General features: G+C 45.9%; 1 protein-coding gene across 5 annotated transcripts in view; it reads left to right on the top strand.

The window, feature by feature from the left end:
- Positions 1-18,675, top strand: part of ZNF236 (zinc finger protein 236) — a 1,196,152-nt gene that overhangs the window by 108,435 nt on the left and 1,069,042 nt on the right. The window lies entirely within an intron of this gene.

Here is an 18,675-nt window from a genome sequence, read left to right as displayed (position 1 = left end):
GCTCAGCCCAAAAAAGTACCTGAGACCGCTTTCAAAGGCCAACTCCTAAGTCATATCCTTGTTTCTGCTTTGGAAAAGAATTAATTTCAACCATGCTTGATCCCAAAAAGACTTAGCAGGCGAAAATCATGACTTCACAACCCCCTCACACAAGGATACAACAGATAGTTGGACTTGAGAAATAAATACATTGATTTAGACTCTGAAAGAGGCACTATTTTCGTACCTTAGAAGTATGTGTTTAGGCCTACTGATGAAGCTAAAACAACCAGCTTTCATAACAAAGTAGATCACCTGGCAAGAATGGAACCAAGCAAAAATTGCATTTGAGGAAGGTATTACACCGAAGACCTTCTATTATCATATTCATAAATGTACAAAGACAACTGAAGCAGGCAGGTAGTTCCAAGCACCACAGATATTTGCACTACAGGACTGAGTTCTTTGTTCACGATCTGCATTACACAAAGCAGACCGAGAAGAAGAGGAGCACCAGATACAATCATGTAAATACCTTGTGCCGCATTCTGAGGAAGAATAGAACAAATACTGAGAGTCCGATAACGAGGCACCTTTAGAGCGGTATCCTTTAAAGCTTTTCCTCTGATGAACCCGGAGCCTACCATGCAGTAATTCAACACGCCATATTTCAGCATGGCGGTCACCATGACCTTGGTAGAGAAGGAATTGCTTATTGAAACATCATTCAGAACTAAGTGAATAGTCCACTATTTTGACATGACAAAAAAAAGAACTGTAGACATTTCAAAAAATCGAATGAAGACCTTGTATACCATCTTGAGCAGAATGCAAATATAAAGCTGCACTTCTGGATACTCTATATTCGAGGTGATGTGTCTTCTAACAATAGGGTAGTTCATTCAGCCAGAAAGAGATCCACTAATCAAGGTACCAGCGATGGGCTACCTCCAGGCAAAGAAATCAGACACTAAAGTGCTCTTAGGATGAGCGAGACAATGGGCACTGCATCCTCCTGGTGCACTGTAAAACTTCCTGGCACTCCTTAACTGTTATGAGCATTTCGAATGTGAGAAAATGGAAATCTATTCTAATACGTTTGAGAACAATGTGCCCCAAAAGTTTGACGCTTGTGTCACCGAAGGAAAGGTAATTTGCAACATGGGCCTATACCGGTAAATACTGCACATATGAGGTGGGTTGGCGCACACTGCCTCACACTCCAGCACTCCGATGCCCTGATACATCATAATAAATGCAGTGCATGATAACACTTTCTTCGGTGTCAGGCTTTAGCTTTTCACCCTTGTTGGTGCAGCCAATGCTGGGCATCTCTAGACAGGTGTTTCAGAATAATTGTCTTTCAGGACTGGCTGCACCAACAAGGGTGAAAATCTAAAGCCTGACATTGCATTTATTATGATGCATCGGGGCAAATTGAGTGCTGGAGTGTGAGGCAGTGTGCACCCACCCGCCTCCTATTTGAAAAGACTCCCGTGAGATAACGAGCTGACGAGCTCTGGTTGATGCACCTGCGCCCAGCGAGTGGTACTGAGACCTGAGAAAACTTTAGGCAGGATCTCCAGCACCCCCAAAAAAAGTGTTGCTCTCTACTGAATAAGGACAATTATCCTGAAACACGTGTCTAGAGAAACACAGCACTGGCTGCACCAACAATGGTGAAAAACTAAAGCCCGACACCAAAGAAAGTGTTATCATGCACTGCATTTATTATGATGCATCGGGGCAAACTGAGTGCTGGAGTGTGAGGCGATGTGCGTCCACCCCTCTCCATATTGAAAAGGCTCCCTTGAGCTAACGAACTCTGGTTGATGCACCTGCGCCCAGCGAGTGGTACTGAGACCTGAGAAGACATTGGGCAGCATCTCCAGCACCCCCAAAAAAGTGTTGCTCTCTACTGAAGGACAATTATCCTGAAACCCGTGTCTAGAGATACATAGCACTGGCTGCACCAACAAGGGTGAAAAATGAAAGCCTGACACCAAAGAAAGTGTTATCATGCACTGCATTTATTATGATGCATCGGGGCAAACTGAGTGCTGGAGTGTGAGGCAGTGTGCGCCTACCGCCCTCCTAATACTGCACATATGATATGCTGCCAGATCATCATCAGGGTCATTTTACATCACCACATTTTTTTTTATTATTGCTTGTTTCTGTTCTGAAGTTTAGCAATATTTCCTAAGTTTGCCATGTTCATCAAGACCTTGAAAATATTAAAAAGGACACCAATACAGTTAACCTCTTGAGCGCTCATGACGAGGTCAGCTCGTCATGAGCCACGGCGCTCCGGTGCTCATGACGAGCTGAGCTCATCATGACTGCGCCTGTTACTTGGAACGCTCGCACGCTGGGCTGATTCCCCTGGTGTGCTGAACGTTCCATTGGAACGGGCGCGGTCATGACGAGCTCAGCTCGTCCGGAGCACCGGAGCGCCGTGGCTCATGACGAGCTGACCTCGTCATGAGCATGGGGGCGCTGTACGCGCCCCCCACACCCCAGCACAGCGGGGGAATCCCGCCAGCGGCGAAAGGGTTAAGTAGCTCTGTGTCACAATCGGTGAATACAATTATGGGCAAGGCTGAGGGACTATCCTCGGTAGTGGGAGAGAGTAATTTAAGGCAAATGGGTATTGTCCTATGTGCTGCATGGGCTACTCCATAGTTTACCATACCTATTCCTAATTACGACTACAACATAAATCAAGAGTATATCGTTGTTCAAAGAGATTCACGAGCTGCTAAGAAAGGGGAGGAAGTGCTATCGCGAAGGGCCAGGGAACACTCCATGTTTTTCTCGATATCAAAAAAGGATGATGTACCTCTTCCCATCTTGGAGATGCATGTCTTAAAGTTATTCCTCCAGACCAGTCATTTCAAGATGAATGTTCTAGGAGGTGATAGTGCTTCTGCAAGAAGACAGGCTAACGACACTCTGCATTAAAGGCAGCTGTCTTCATATCCTGATGCTTCCAAGTAATCACCTGAACCTTTGCTTTATGTTGGGTGCAAAGCATTATAAGTTTTAACTTTCAGCATTAAATCAACATTCGTGTTTACTAAATGCGTTGTCATGGTGGCAGTTCATCTGAGCCACCAGGGAAGTTGTATACCTATCTGTTACTATAATTGGCTGGTAAAAGGCAAAACAGGTTTGCAGTGCCTGTCTTACACACAGAAAATAGTGTCTCAACTCAACTAATTAGGACTTGCATCAATGCCAAAAAGTCTCATCTGCAACCAGTACAGGCACAGCATTATCTGGTACCAACTTTGAGGACATAAATGTATGGTGCGTCGTCATACACCAAAGTCAAGTAACACTACTCATACTTTTATGGCATTGCGATTTTACTTTGGTGCGTGAGGACGCACCTTACATGTATGGGATCAAATTTGTGCCATTGGGGCAGAGAATGTGTCAAGCCTTCTCGCGCCAAAATTTTGCCACTGAGCTTTCTTTAAAACAAAATTGACCTTGAGTACAGTAGGTGTGCATTTCCTCATTTGTTTGAGATTATATATTTCCTCCCCACCGAACGTTTTGCACCCTGCATTGAACATTGCAAAAAGTAAGATAAAAATAACAGGATATCATTCTGGAGGCATCACAGAAACATAGAGTTCCTCAGAGGGCGCAAACTTCGTTATTTAAACATTTGAACCATCATTCTAAAGGATTTTATTATGTAATTGAGAGAATTAATTCTCAACAAAAAAACCTAGGGGTCTAAGTACGAGGAAAACAAGGGGCCTCTATTTACGGGTATCGATATCTATCAAGTCTATCGAGACCAGAGCAATCTTGCTGCCAAATTAAGCATTAAACCAATACACACAGAACCAATAGTGATTGTGCGTGAAACTTGTAAAGACATATTGGATTCCCATCAAAGTCTTGTTGTGATGAATTCTATCATCTGGTCATCCCTCGGGGATGGTGTGTCTCTAGATCATTGAGATACCCACGGTCGAAGTTGGGTTCCGACCCACAATCACTCCGGGACCATGTAGACCTGATGTATGATGGGAACGAGTGCAGTGCAAAACCAAAATTAAGTGTTGAAGTGGTGAGTTAAAATAGGATAGAGGACAAAAAGAATAAGACTTTAATCGGAATTGGCCTCTTCCTAATTAAAACCAGGAACAGTGCATGAAAAAACAAATAACTGTATAGGGGCCAACATGTTTCTCCTTCAGGGCAAGACCCTAGGCTTTCTTCAGGGCCTCTGTTCTTTAATTTTTAATGCTACTGCATGTGTTTTTCAAAAGAAATGTGATTTTCATTCTAAGAGTAGTGATTAACTATACAAAAAGGATATATATGACCGGAACTAGTTACTCTCTCTCCGTGTCAATCCAAAGTGTCTCACACCTGAAACAACAAAACACCATATGAGGAAAACTGTGTCAAAGTTTAAATGCTATTCACCATATAGGTAAGAAGAAAAATTAAAAATTATCACTCACCCAGATAGACTGGAGACCGGACCTCACCTCTCCTGGACCAGGCTCAGGAATTTGGAGGCCCCGCTCTAAAGGAGTGAGGAAGAAGGTGGCTTAACATAAACCAGGGAACTGTCATTTCTGCCCCTTCAAATTTACTGTATATCCACCAAATATTTCCCTCACACCCTTGAGTAACCCATTTAACCTCTCATTAGTGACAAAAGGCTCAACCCCATAAGGAAGGACACCAAAAGCTACTATAGTACTTAAAAAGGTTTTGAAAAAGAAAAAGAGCAATCTTAGATCTAAAATTCTCATAAGCCAAATCAACTCAGGGGTGTAGGTTTAAAGTCCCCAAGCCAAAATCTTAACATGGTTTTAGAAAGGAACCTAAATACCAAACAAAGAGGCTTGTATAGTAAAACTGGGAGAAAAAAGGGGAAGAACTAGGAGAAAAAGCAGGAAAAACCTTGCCTACCTGTCCGTCGTTGCCTCTGGCGGATCCTGAGTCAGGGGGAGGCAAGGACCGGACATCTCTCAATGTTTTAAATAGTGAATCCTCTGGCATCCTGTCCAATCATGTCTCAGAACAGAAATGGCCAATAGCCGAGGCCGATAAATGAAAAGCACCTATAGCCAGCTCCAAAAACAATATCCAAATTGACTTTGCTAGGTAGGAACCAATAGCCTCCCTTTGGGGGTAGTGAAACATGAAGGAAACATCATATTCACGCTGCGAGCGTAATCTCGCGATATTACAGGAACTACTAGGTGACATCACTCATCTTCATCCAGTAGTTCGTATGCCCAGAAACAAGAGGTTTGAGTAGTGATAGAATTAAAGGTAGACAGTTACACTTCTCAAAATATACTCCTTATTGGCCCAAGATGTCTCATTAATGTTTAAAGACCACAGACAAACATCTCATTTTTGATACGAGCATAAACTAACGATGTTATAAGAACTACCAGATGACGTCACCAATCGTCATTCTGTAGTTCTCATGCCCGAGACCCATATTACTCGTGAGATAAAATGCTGGGTTTCGGTATCATCATATAATCCATTGCGGTCCAATCATCTGCAAAGGTTATCTGCCCAATCAATTTAAAGTTGTTAATTCAGCGTCATACACGCACATCTCTAGGTATTTAAAGGGCACAGGGAACTCACCCAAATAACTGCAGGCGTAGTCTCACGGTATTACAAGAACTACCAGATGACGTCAGTAATCGTCCTCCTGTAGTTCATGTCCTCAAGACCGATTAACAGTTAATAATGCTCTGATTTTGATAGTTCATAAATGGCAAGGTTTTATTCCCTGCAGCATAAAAACCAACACTTGAGATGTTAATACCTCGCTTTTATTATGGCTTGTCGAAAGGCGTGCAATATACTCGCATAAGCACGGTTGGCTCTGAACTGCACCAACGTGCGTACGCCGAAAGACGGGGGTCCCTTGTTTATTAAAGATAGGGGTATTATAAGCTGATTAGAAAAATGTCCTTTTAAGTGATATGGGTCCTTATTACAGTGACATTATTCGACCAAATAATAGGCGCGGCAAGGTATCATACTAATAGTGCACGCGCACTACGAACCACCCTGTACTATCACTCAAAATTAGTGGTTTAATATGCAAAACAGTATGTCAGGTCAACCAGTATGTAGACAAATGGTTTTGGAATACCTTATTATCAGCATATGGTCCCTCAAAAGAAATGGGATAACTGAAATGGGCTAAACAAGCATAAATAGTGCACTACTGGTTTTAGCCCCTGATAGCAACCTCGAGACAAACCTCTAGTGAAGGCTTGAGTAAGTCCATCAAAGTGGTATATACTCAGAGGAAGGCTACCACCTCTTTGAATGGTACATTCCCGTTGGTGTGTATCCTTGCCTCTCCATAGATATATCAAAGGCTAGTCCATGGTATTTCATCGTTGAGGCCACGGCTGTCACTGGACAACTTGTATATCCATTTCTGCTCTTTAGTGAACAGAAATTTGGTTATATCCCCCGTATATGAGGGAATAAAAGGTTTTTCCAAAACGGTCCACTTGAAATCTGACTCACTGTGATTATGTTCAATGTAGTGTTTAGTCAGTTTAGAAATACTCTTCTTACACATGAGGGTGCTCTTGTGTTCAAGCATACGTGTGCGAACCTTCCAGGTGGTCATGCCTATGTATCTCTCATTGCAGGGGCATGTTAGCTGGTAAATGACATGTGTACTGTTGCAATTAGAAAACTGTTTCAGTTGCCACGGTCGGTCTGTACCTATATCTATGTGTAAGATATTAGAAGTCTGTGGACAGACCGAGCAATTCCCGCAGGGGTGATGCCCGACCACTGCAGGTAAATCCCAAAGAGTGTCAATGTTCCTTCTAGGTGTTTCTTTGGGCCGAGTGTGTATCAGTTGGTCCCACAGGCTCTTTGAGCGCTTGAAAGCGAACAGGGGATATTCAATTTTGTCGTTGCTGCAGTTCAAAATTCGCCAGTGTCGTTTGACAATGCGTTGGATGCAATTTGATTTGGTATTGAAAGTGCTGACGAAGGTAAGGCGATTCAAAGGTTGTTTCTCAGTCGGGGGCTCCAACAGGCTTCCTGATGGTTATTGGTTGCTCGTTTGAGTGAGCGTTTAACCAAAGTCTTCGGATAATGTCTGGCTACAAGTTGATTGGAAAGATTTGCAGCATGCTTTGAAAGGTCTCTAGTGTCGAGCAATTTTGCCGAACCCGGAGAAATTGCCCATAAGGCAAATTGTCGCGGAGCAACTTGGGATGCTGGCTTTCATATAGCAAAAGTGAGTTTCTCGCCATTGGTTTCCGGAACAGTTCACTTTGTAGACCTGTTGGGGTAAGATAGACGGAAAGGTCAAGAAAGGAGATTCTCTCCTTGCTCAACTCTACGGTGAACCGCAGAAAATTGTTCTGCAGGTTAACCCACTGATGAAAGAGTGGGATGGATTCTTTGTCACCCCTCCAAATAACAAGAATGTCGTCTATATATCGCTTCCACCATATTATTGATGGAAGAAAAGGATTTCTGGTAGTTAGTACGCATTCTTGCTCGAAGGTGTGAACATAAAGGTTCGCCAAGCTCGGCGCAAAAATGCTGCCCATGCTCGTCCCTGATGTCTGGAGGTAGATGGTATCCTCGTATTTAAAGAAATTCTCTTTCATGGCTATCCTCGCCAACGCCATAATAAATGGAACAGGAGTGATTGAGTCAAGATCAGTGTTCCCCAGGATGGATCTAAAGTCTCATCCTGGGGGATAGAGGTATATAGTGACTCGACATCAAAGGAGACCAGATGGTCTGTCTTCGGATCAAATTTAGTAGCTTTAAGATATGTAAGCATGGTCTGCACTATTGGCCTAAAAAAATGGTCTATAAAAGCAGACAAAGGCTCCAAAATCGAGCCTTGACCAGATATTATTGGTCTCCCAGGAGGTGGTCTCTGGGGTTTATGTACCTTAGGCAAGGTATAAAAGTAGGGCATGATAGGATATTGGGCCTGTAAGAACTTGGATTCCGATAACGTGATCCAACCCTCGGCCAGGGCTTCTTCCACCAAGATTTTAATTTAATTCATTAATCTATTGGTGGTGTCAGTCACCAAAGGTGCATAGGAAGTAGCAACACTGAGCTGCCGTAAACACTCCATCCTGTAGATCTCAGTATCTTGTATCACAATGGACCCTCCTTTATCAGCAGGCTTTATGGTTATGGAAGGGTCCTTAGCCAGTGTTGATAGTGACTGTCCTTCTTCTCTGGTGAGATTACTGTAGTTGCTCCGTCGAGCACCAGATTCTGTCAATGTCATCTCTTACTGCCCTCTCAAAGGTAGCCACCTGAGGGGGTACCGTATGTGAGGGAGGTAAGAAGTTGGATTTAATCCGTAGACCAGTGTTTTTGTTCTCCTGGTCATCATTAAGACCGTCTTTGTCTTTAAAGAAGTAGTGCAATCTGAGTTTACGGAAGAATTGAGCTAACTCCACCTGCAACTGAAATGGGTCCCATTATCAGTGGTGACATATCCCAAACCCTTATTCAGGACAATTTCTTCCATAGCAGATAGTCTTTTTACTCAGGTTCACTACAAGACTAGGTTCGGGCAGTTCGTGGATTGTTGTGAGTTCTTTTTCGTGTGACTGTGAGTCCCTGTATGGGGATCCGTTGTATCTTCCCATTGAACCTGGGCCTGTAAGCCTCTTCTTTTGCCCCGTGACCTCCGTGGGCCAAAGCCTAAAAAACGCTGATTGTTGTAATTCTGAAAACCAGGGTAAGGTCCAATCGGTGGTTGGAAGGAATGTTGAAAAGTACCTGGATGACCCTAAGGGGTAGGTGGCCACCATGATTGCGCCGGGGCATTGAATTGTCCCCTAAAGTTCTGATACCTATTCGATCTACCCCGTCCCCTATTCATTTGGCCAGGGGGAGTGGTACTATCGGAGTCACTACTGTTATCAGTACTAGATCCTGAGTAGTTAGAACCATATCTCCTAACACTTCGACTGAAATCAGGGGCTTTGTACGAGTCACTGGTATAGGGGTAAACCCGATCCAGTTTGAACTTTGCCAAATCCTTCTTGAATTTATCTATCTTGATCTGTAATATGGAGTCTTTAAAATCTTTGTTGTTTTTGTTAGATTCCTCGTATTGTTTCTTAAAGACGGTTGGAGTAACCGTAGCCTTAATTTGTGCCTCAAGCACTTGTATTTCGATGAGGATAGTATCTGCGACTCTCTTGGCGGTGCTAATGATTAAAATCAACCAATCGCGGGTACACCGCCAAGCGATTAGAGACCATTCTTTGAGGAAGGCTTTGTCGTTCAAAAATAATCTAGAGGCATTTGTTACAATCAGCCCAGGTGGAGCACAGCTAGCCCTCATATAGTCGGCCATCGCGATACCGCGTACCTGTGTACGTGAATGTGATTTCTTCAAAGTAAGGACTTTTGTCCAATCATCTGCTACGCCAACCGAAGGGGCTGGAAGTGTTTCAAGGATGCTTGGCATATTATCCAATATTGATTGAAAGACCGAGTCATCATAAGCCAAACCGCTCCGTTCTGCCATCTTTTAAAAAAACAGTAGCTATTGGGGGCCACCTCCGTGGGGAACCATAAAGGGACCAATGTGAAGGAAGAAAGGGTATAAACTAATTCTAAAGCGAAATTAGATAAGGCTACCTATAATAGTGTTGCCAATACTACAGACCCGCAGCCGACAGCTGCTCAACTAACAAGAAAAACCAATTTCAAAAAGATCAGAGCATTATTAACTGTTAATCGGTCTTGAGGACATGAACTACAGGAGGACGTTTACTGACGTCATCTGGTAGTTCTTGTAATACCGCGAGACTACGCCCGCAGTTATTTGGGTGAGTTCCCTGTGTCCTTTAAATACCTAAAGAGATGTGCGTGTATGACGCTGAATTAACAACTTTAAATTGATTGGGCAGATAACTTTTGCAGACGATTGGACCGCAATGGAGAATATGATGATACCGAAACCCAGCATTTTATCTCACGAGTAATATGGGTCTCGGGCAAGAGAACTTCAGAATGACGATTGGTGACGTCATCTGGTAGTTCTTATAACATCGTTAGTTTATGCTCGTAGCAAAAATGAGATGTTTGTCTGTGGTCTTTAAACATTAATGAGCCGTCTTGAGCCAATAAGGAGTATATTTTGAGAAGTGTATATGTCTACCTTTAATTCTATCACTACTCAAACCTCTTGTTTCTGGGCATACGAACTACTGGATGAAGATGAGTGATGTCACCTAGTAGTTCCTGTAATATCGCGAGATTACGCTCGCAGCTTGAATATGATGTTTCCTCATGTTCCACTACCCCACAGGGAGGCTATTGGTTCCTACCTAGCAAAGTCAATTTGGATATTGTTTTTGGAGCTGGCTATAGGTGCTTTTCATTTATCGGCCTCGGCTATTGACCATTTCTGTTCTGAGGCATGATTGGACAGGATGCCAGAGGATTCACTATTTAAAACATTGAGAGATGTCCGGTCCTTGCCTCCCCCTGACTCAGGATCCGCCAGAGGCAACGACGGACAGGTAGGCAAGGTTTTTCCTGCTTTTTCTCCTAGTTTTGCCCCTTTTTTCTCCTAGTTTTACTATACAAGCCTCTTTGTTTGGTAGTTAGGTTCCTTTCTAAAACCATGTTAAGATTTTGGCTTGGGGCTTTACACCTACACCCCTGAGTTGATGTGGCTTATGAGAATTTTAGATCTAAGATTGCTCTTTTTCTTTTTCAAAACCTTTTTAAGTACTATAGTAGCTTTTGGTGTCCTTCCTTATGGGGTTGAGCCTTTTGTCACTAATGAGAGGTTGAATGGGTTACTCAAGGGTGTGAGGGAAATATTTGGTGGATAGACAGTAAACTTGAAGGGGCAGAAATGACAGTTCCCTGGTTTATGTTAAGCCACCTTCTTCCTCACTCCTTTAGAGCGGGGCCTCCAAATTCCTGAGCCTGGTCCAGGAGAGGTGAGGTCTGGTCTCCAGTCTATCTGGGTGAGTGATAACATTTAATTTTTCTTCTTACCTATATGGTGAATAGCATTTAAACTTTGACACAGTTTTCCTCATATGGTGTTTTGTTGTTTCGGGTGTGAGACACTTTGGATTGACACAGAGAGAGAGTAACTAGTTCCGGTCATATATATCCTTTTTGTATAGTTAATCACTACTCTTAGAATGAAAATCACATTTCTTTTGAATAACACATGCAGTAGCATTAAAAATTAAAGAACAGAGGCCCTGAAGAAAGCCTAGGGTCTTGCCCTGAAGGCTGAAACATGTTGGCTCCTATACAGTTATTTGTTTGAAACTGTTTTTTCATGCACTGTTCCTGGTTTTAATTAGGAAGAGGCCAATTCCTATTAAAGTCTTATTCTTTTTGTCCTCTATCCTATTTTAACTCACCACTTCAACACCTAATTTTGGTTTTGCACTGCACTCGTTCCCATCATACATCAGGGCTACATGGTCCCGGAGTGATTGTGGGTCGGAACCCAACTTCGACCGTGGGTATGGTACAAACGTCTCAATGATCTAGAGACACACCATCCCCGAGGGATGACCAGATGATAGAATTGATCACAACAAGACTTTGATGGGAATCCAATATGTCTTTACAAGTTTCACCTACAATCACTATTGGTTCTGTGTGTATTGGTTTAATGCTTAATTTGGCAGCAAGATTGCTCTGGTCTCGATAGACTTGATAGATATCGATACCCGTAAATAGAGGCCCCTTGTTTTCCTCGTACTTAGACCCCTAGGTTTTTTTGTTGAGAATATGACTATTTGGGGATTGTAACCTAGGCTGGTCGTTAAACTTCCCTTAGACCCTTTACATAGTATTGGTTTTTCTTATTGAGTGAACTAATACATTTAAGTTCACACCATTTATATTTTGGGGTTTATTATTAGCACATATATTTGTAAATTTTCATGATTTAGTCTGTATAGGCATTGTTTTTTTATAACAATTTATTTATTCACATCTTTTTTGATAGGGACACAGGCTGCATGTTAAGTTAAGGTTTGAGGCAAGTGATTCACGTATTTCTTTTATGTTTACTTTAGTTCGGTTCTGCACTCACAATCATGTGGCATGTTTAACAAGATGGGTGTCACCTGAGATGTTTTAAAGGGTTGTTAGTTTTCAGTCATTTTGTGCACTAGGCTGTTTGCATTATGGATGCCAAATGGAGAGGTTAAGCTGCCGGTTTTGGTGCCGGGATACAGAAAATGTAAATGGGATTTTCACAGCACAGTGAGATTATCATTTTGAGCATGTTTGGTTTATGAAATAGTTTTTTCCAACGTTGAGTTGAGCACGGGGGGCATTTTATTGATGATGCATCATTATGATGGACTTAATATTGAATATTTTTGTTAAGAAATGTTTTGGTTGAATTGAATACAGTGCTTGTGATGTGAAGTTTTATAGCGTAATGTGGGTTGGTGTTTTTGTTTATTCACATTATACATTGCATGGTTTACATAGATTAATGCTTTCTTTTAGTTTATGGTTCATTATATCATTTGAGTTTACTGATGGTTCGTTTAATATTACAGCTATCCCAGATGAAGGGCTGTCAGCCCGACATGGATTGAATACATTTATGTATGGTTACCTAGGATGAACAGTGAGTTCCTACGTGCTGTTGCATAAGGCCCGGATGGGCATTTCTCAAGCATTCAAAGGTTGGATTCACGTTGTCTCGTTATGAATTCAGAAACTATTGAAGAATATTTGAAGAAAAAATTGATTAAAATGGATTAAACTGTCATAGTAGGCGAGAACGTTTGCATTGAAAATGCTTGTTTATGTAGGCAGCTAATGCTGACAAACTCGATTAGACGTGTAGGTATGTCAGTTCCCATGAGAGAGTAAGGAAATGACGCAATGTGTCATTGAGTTGCAGTGAGTGGAAGCATAATGTATGGGTGTCATGTTTTCTTTACACATCAGCACGTTTTAGGTCCTCAAGTACATTTGAAAATCATTCTAGCACATTGAACTCAAGTAGTTTCTCAGCACTGGTCCATTTTCCTCACTGTAAAATGGATCATATATTATCCACAACAGTTGGAAGGAATAAGTCAGTTGTGTGCAGCTTTTGGCAAGGCAGCACATTATCGTACATTACTGCAACGTAGACTCGCTCACATGTATTTTTAGCACAATGACATCCCCAGATGACAGTAATCACCACAACATGTATGATCATATCTGTTAGACCTGTCAGCCTTAGGATGATCTTGCCCTGTATTTTTCGCCCTGGCCTCATTTTTTTCACCTATTTTTCTGTTGGTCCCTAGGTCTTCGGGCACCTTTTTACAGCTAACCTGTGTTAGGGTGCAGGTGCTCTCTACTTTCAACATGGCTGCCACTGGCCCCTGCTACTGCAGCGTGGTCTTTTTAGTGTAGCACCCTAGTTGCCAGGAGCAGGCTGGGTCCCCATACATTGTTGCAACACCAGCCACCCAGCCCCTGTCCATAGTTAGAGTGGGGAAGCTCCTGGAACCTTCCAGAATAGGGGAGGCACCAACTGCCACTGCCAACTGCCACTATATAAGGAAAAGGAGGGAAACTTTCTAGTCAGTTGGGGCATCACTGACCTGGGGAACCCACGCAGGAGTTTTAGGCGGGAGGGCCTAGTGAGGAACCTATGCTACTGGGAGTGACAGGATTTAGGTGCTGCCTCTTAAGCTGGGTGAGGTGTCCCAAGCTATCCCCCTGATCTGGCCCAGTGGTAGGGAACCCCAGGGCCCATCTGCAGTGACTGAGGAGAAATTCTTCAGGCCCTCAACTCATTCCCCCCCCCCTCTTCTGCAACTTCAAGCAACAAGCAACCAAGGGTGCAGAATCATCCAAGCACCAAGAAACCTACTTCATGAGACAAGGTACTGGACTGAGCTGCCCTGCGCATCCCCTGCCTTCAGCTGGGCCTACCTGTCTCCCCCTGACTGAACTGTGTGATAAGCGCTATAATTTGCCCCCATCCTGCCACAGTTCAGACTGACTAACTTGTGGAGCGCTGTAATCTGCCCTCCTACATAGCGCTGAGAAGCGACGCTAGCGCTGTACCTCAGCTCCCCCAGGCGCCTGAAGATGCCCCACGTCCTCGCGGCATCAGCGCCGCCCACGCGACGCTTCGGTGGCCCTTCCGGCCTGCCCTGGGGCTGCCCACCTTCACGTGGTGACCAGCGCCGTATTTGCCCCCTCGGCGGTCCTCGGTGCCAGGAGAGGGCCGCCGCATTGAAACTGACAGGCCGTGCTAGGCCTGAAGCCTGCTTGGAGCCCATCACGTGACGGGAGACGCGACCGCGTCATCGGCCGCGCCCCCGCCTGAGCCGGGCAGCGATTGGCTGCTGCCCCGCGCCTCGTCCCACACATGGGGAAGCCCTGGATCGTTGCGGAGGGGGCCGCGGAGCCTGAGAGCCCCCTCCGTCTGCGCTGCATGGAAACCCCGCCTCGTCCCCAGCGCCGGTGCTCTGAAGTGGCGTCTGCACCGCGCTGGGTCGAGTGAGGCCTCGAGAGGGTCCGAGCGCCCTCTCCCTCCCCGAGAACCAAGCAAGGGCCCTGGAGGGCCGAAGAAGTGAGGTAACCCCCTGGGGAGGAGGGCGGTAGGCCGAGTGAGGCCCGAGGTCGCCCCTCCCCCGAGGTTAACTGTGACTGGGTCCTGTTGGCCCCCTTTCTCAATGTGCCTCATTTAATCGTTTTGCCTACAAATTTACCAGTCTGCATTACTCATCGTGCTGCATAATTACCAGCCTGACTTATTCTTCATGAATCGTATTTACAAGCCTGAAATGCTATAGGTGCACTGTATCCATAAGTCTGATTTGCTCCTAGTGCACCATATGTACAAGCCGGAACTGAGAGGGAGGTTCACTTCACTGTACTGAATTTTCTTGCAGAGGTGGGCTTCCTTGGTATTCTGATGATCTTATCTAGGTCGCAGCCGACCTGTATTCACAAGAAGAAAAGCTTGTCCCAAATGACTACAGGCTGTGTTCTTTGAAGTTCTTTATTAACCTGGAAAATACTTGCTGATATGTTTTATTCCTTTCTAGGAGAAGCGACCGTGAGAGGTTTGATGTGCTATTTAAATGCATTATAATTGTCGCTTCTTGTAGGATCCTCCAGGTTTATACCATTACCCCTTTGCCTGTCAAAGAGTTTGATGCGACAGGCGGGGTCAGTTAACGTTTCATTGCATAGATGAACTAGCTGTAATTTTAATGAAATGTCTTAATGAAATGCTTACTCTTCAAAAGAAATGCAATCTGCACATGATACATGAAATGTCTTAATGAAATGCTTATTTGAAATGCTAATGAATTACCAATGCCTTGCTCTGATTGAAAGCCTATATAAAAGATCTTGATTTTTCAAAATACAACATCTGGTGTGGTCTCCATTATTGCGCCACTGTATGTTTTATTGGATGTGTGTGTTAAGTGGCTGCTTTACACATAAGCTCCTGGCCGCCTTCCTGCTCGAGCCATGCTACCCCCCCGGAGAACTGGCGGTCCCAGTTCTTACATTGGTGCCGAGCGGTGGGATCCAGGACCTGTAGCTACTTAACACCCTCCAGTGAGACGGGGTGTGCTGCAATTAATTGGACACCTATCGTGCTGCAAGCAAACCCAATTGCTCACCACTGTTTAGCCTGCATCAAAGTGTGTTGAACCAGTATTGTTGCCCACGTCTTAGAATTTTTCTTCCAGGTTATCTGGGTCCTCACCTGGTAAAATGGAGTTCCGGTGGCTGACCTTGATAAGTACACGGCAGTGCAGTTAAGGGAGTTTTGTCAGGGGATGGGGGTGCCTGTGGAGACGAGAGCTGTTAAAGAAGAGCTCCGTACCGCCTTAAGGGCATGGGTAGAGGCCCACCCAGAGGAAGAAGAGGATGGGGAACAGGTCACACACGGGGAGGTGGACACTCAGGAAGACCCAGGTTTGCTCAACATTGATGTATCAGATAATGTGTTGTCAGGACCACGTTCCAGGGCAGGGAGCAATGTATCTAGGGAGAGTGTGACACCGCAGGAGTACGAAGACAGGAGGGAGGCGAGGCGATTGAAGTGGGAACTTGCTAGATTAGAGCACGAGAAGGAGAGAGAGAAAGGGAAGATAGGCAGTTTGCTTTGGAGAGAAAGAAATTAGCGTTGGAGGAAAAGAGACTAGCGCACGAGCGGCAGCTCAAGGAAATGGAGCTGTGAGCATTGCAGTTGAGTGCGCCAGGAAGTCCTAATGGTGGCAGCGGACCAGAGGCTCAGCAGGAGCCCAGATTCTGGTTACCCAAGGAGGTGATAGCGAGCTACACCAAGGGGGATGACATTGCCAGGTGGTTGGAGGCGTATGAAGTGGCCTTGACTGCCCATGGGGTGCCTGAGAAACATTGGGGAGGTGGTTTGTACCGGTATATACCTCCTGATGTCAGGGACTCACTCCTGTATTTGGAGAAGGCAGACCAGTTTAGGTATTCCCCCATGAAGGAGGCACTTATCAAACATTTTGGCCTCACCCCTGAAAGGTATCGCCAGAGGTTTCGGTCCAGCCATAAGCTGTCCACGCAGAATTGGGTAGATTTCTTTGAGTATGCCCGAAAGGCTCTGGATGGTTGGGTGCGTGGCAGCGAGGTGCGTGATTTTGAGAGTCGGTATAACCTTTTTTTGAGAGAGCACCTCTTGGATAAGTGTTTTCCGGAGTTGCGCCAACATTTGGTGGACCGCAAGCTTACTGATTCCCGTGAGCTCGCGGAGGAGGCGGATATTTGGGTTAGCACCCGGGTGTCACACAAGAGCCCCGGGGGAGATGGCCCGAAAGGCGGACAGGGCGCCCCTCAGAAGAAAGAGGGTGGTGATAAAAGAACAGAGTTCTCACGAGGCCCACAAACTAGACAGTTTGGGAAAGGAGTAGGTACCCCACCACAGAACCGTCCCCCAAAACCCACTTACCCTGACAAGAGTCAGCAGCCAAAAGTGGTCTGGTGCTATGAGTGCGGAGAGGTCGGACACTACAAGGGAGATTCCCAGTGTCGCAAACGACCCCCAGCCCCCACTGGTGGCAAGAGTCCCGGGGTGGCTAGTATAGCGCTTGGGTTGGAGCTGCCCCTAGATAGGGAAGGGGAGTGGACAGGCTTGACCCTGGTTTCACTTGGAGGTAAGGAGATGGTCCCAGTGAGGCCCTTACCATCGAATACTGCTAAGTACCAGCAAAGGGTGAAGGTCAGTGGGGAGGAGGTGGACGCTCTGAGGGACACAGGAGCCAGCATGACCACTGTAGTGAGGCGGCTGGTGTCCCCTGAGCAGGTAGTTCCTGATGTGTACCATCCGGCCGTATTGGCTGACGGCAGAATGAGCTACTATCCCGTGGCTCAAGTTCCCTTTGAATGGGGAGGAGTGTCAGGCCCGTTGAGAGTTGCGATCAGCCCTGCCTTGCCTGTGGACTGTCTGCTCGGTAATGACCTCGAACATACCGCCTGGAAGGAAGTGGAGTTTAAGGCCCACACGGAGATGCTGGGATTACCAGGGTGGACTTGCGTAGTCACGCGGTCCACGGCTGCCCGGCAAGAAGCTCAATCCGGGTTGGAGCCTGAAACAACGGCCCAACCCACTGTCGGTCCAGAAGAGAGTGTTGTGGAGGACAAACCCCGTGTGACGGATGGGGAGCCCGCGGAGGTAACCCCGGAGTCCGTGGAGGTGGATGACGTTCCCGTAGGGGATTTGCCGACCCATGCCGAGTGGCATGTGGAAGGAGGTCCTACCCGGGAGGAATTCTGTCGGGCGCAAAAGGAGTGCCCCACGCTTGAAGGCATGCGGCGACAGGCCGAAGCCCAAGTGATGAACAAGGAGACCGGCAACTATCACATGTATCGGGAGGATGGCCTCCTGTACAGTGAGCCAAGGGTTCCGGTGCATGGATCTTCGAGGGCCTTAGTGGTCCCCCAGTGCTACCGAGCCTTTTTGATGGAACTGGCGCATGAGATACCTCTAGCCGGACACCTGGGCCAGGACAAGACCTTTGCGAGGCTAGTCCCACATTTTTATTCGCCTAGGATGAGAGTTGCCTCTGACACTTATTGCAAGACCTGCACGACTTGCCAGGCCAGTTGGAAGACTGGGACCAAATTGAAGGCCCCATTGGAACCACTCCCAGTGGTCGGGACCCCTTTCGAGTGGGTCGGTATTGACATTGTTGGGCCGTTGGACCCTCCGACCTCTGCGGGACATCGGTTCATTCTGGTGTTAGTGGACCACGCCACTCGGTACCCGGAGGCCATCCCTCTGAGGACCGTTACTGCACCTGTAGTGGCGCGGGCCCTGATGGGGATATTCACCCGAGTGGGATTTCCCAAGGTCGTGGTGTCGGACAGGGGCACAAATTTCATGTCGGCCTACATGCAGGCCATGTGGAAGGAGTGCGGAGTGACCTATCGGTTCTCCACTCCTTACCACCCCCAGACTAACGGGCTCGTGGAGCGCTTCAACAAGACCTTAAATGGAATGATCCGGAGTCTGCCAGAAGACCTGAGGCGGAAATGGGACATCCTCCTCCCTTGCTTGCTGTTCTCGTACCGCGAGGTACCACAGAAGGGAGTCTGGTTCAGCCCCTTCGAATTGCTCTATGGTCACCCCGTTAGGGGACCCCTTAGTCTGGTCAAAGAAAGTTGGGA

Source organism: Lissotriton helveticus, chromosome 4_1 (assembly GCF_964261635.1).
Source record: "Lissotriton helveticus chromosome 4_1, aLisHel1.1, whole genome shotgun sequence".
Lineage (NCBI taxonomy): Eukaryota > Metazoa > Chordata > Amphibia > Caudata > Salamandridae > Lissotriton > Lissotriton helveticus.
Note: the sequence above shows the minus strand (reverse complement) of the source record. Positions and strands in the feature narration are given on the sequence as shown.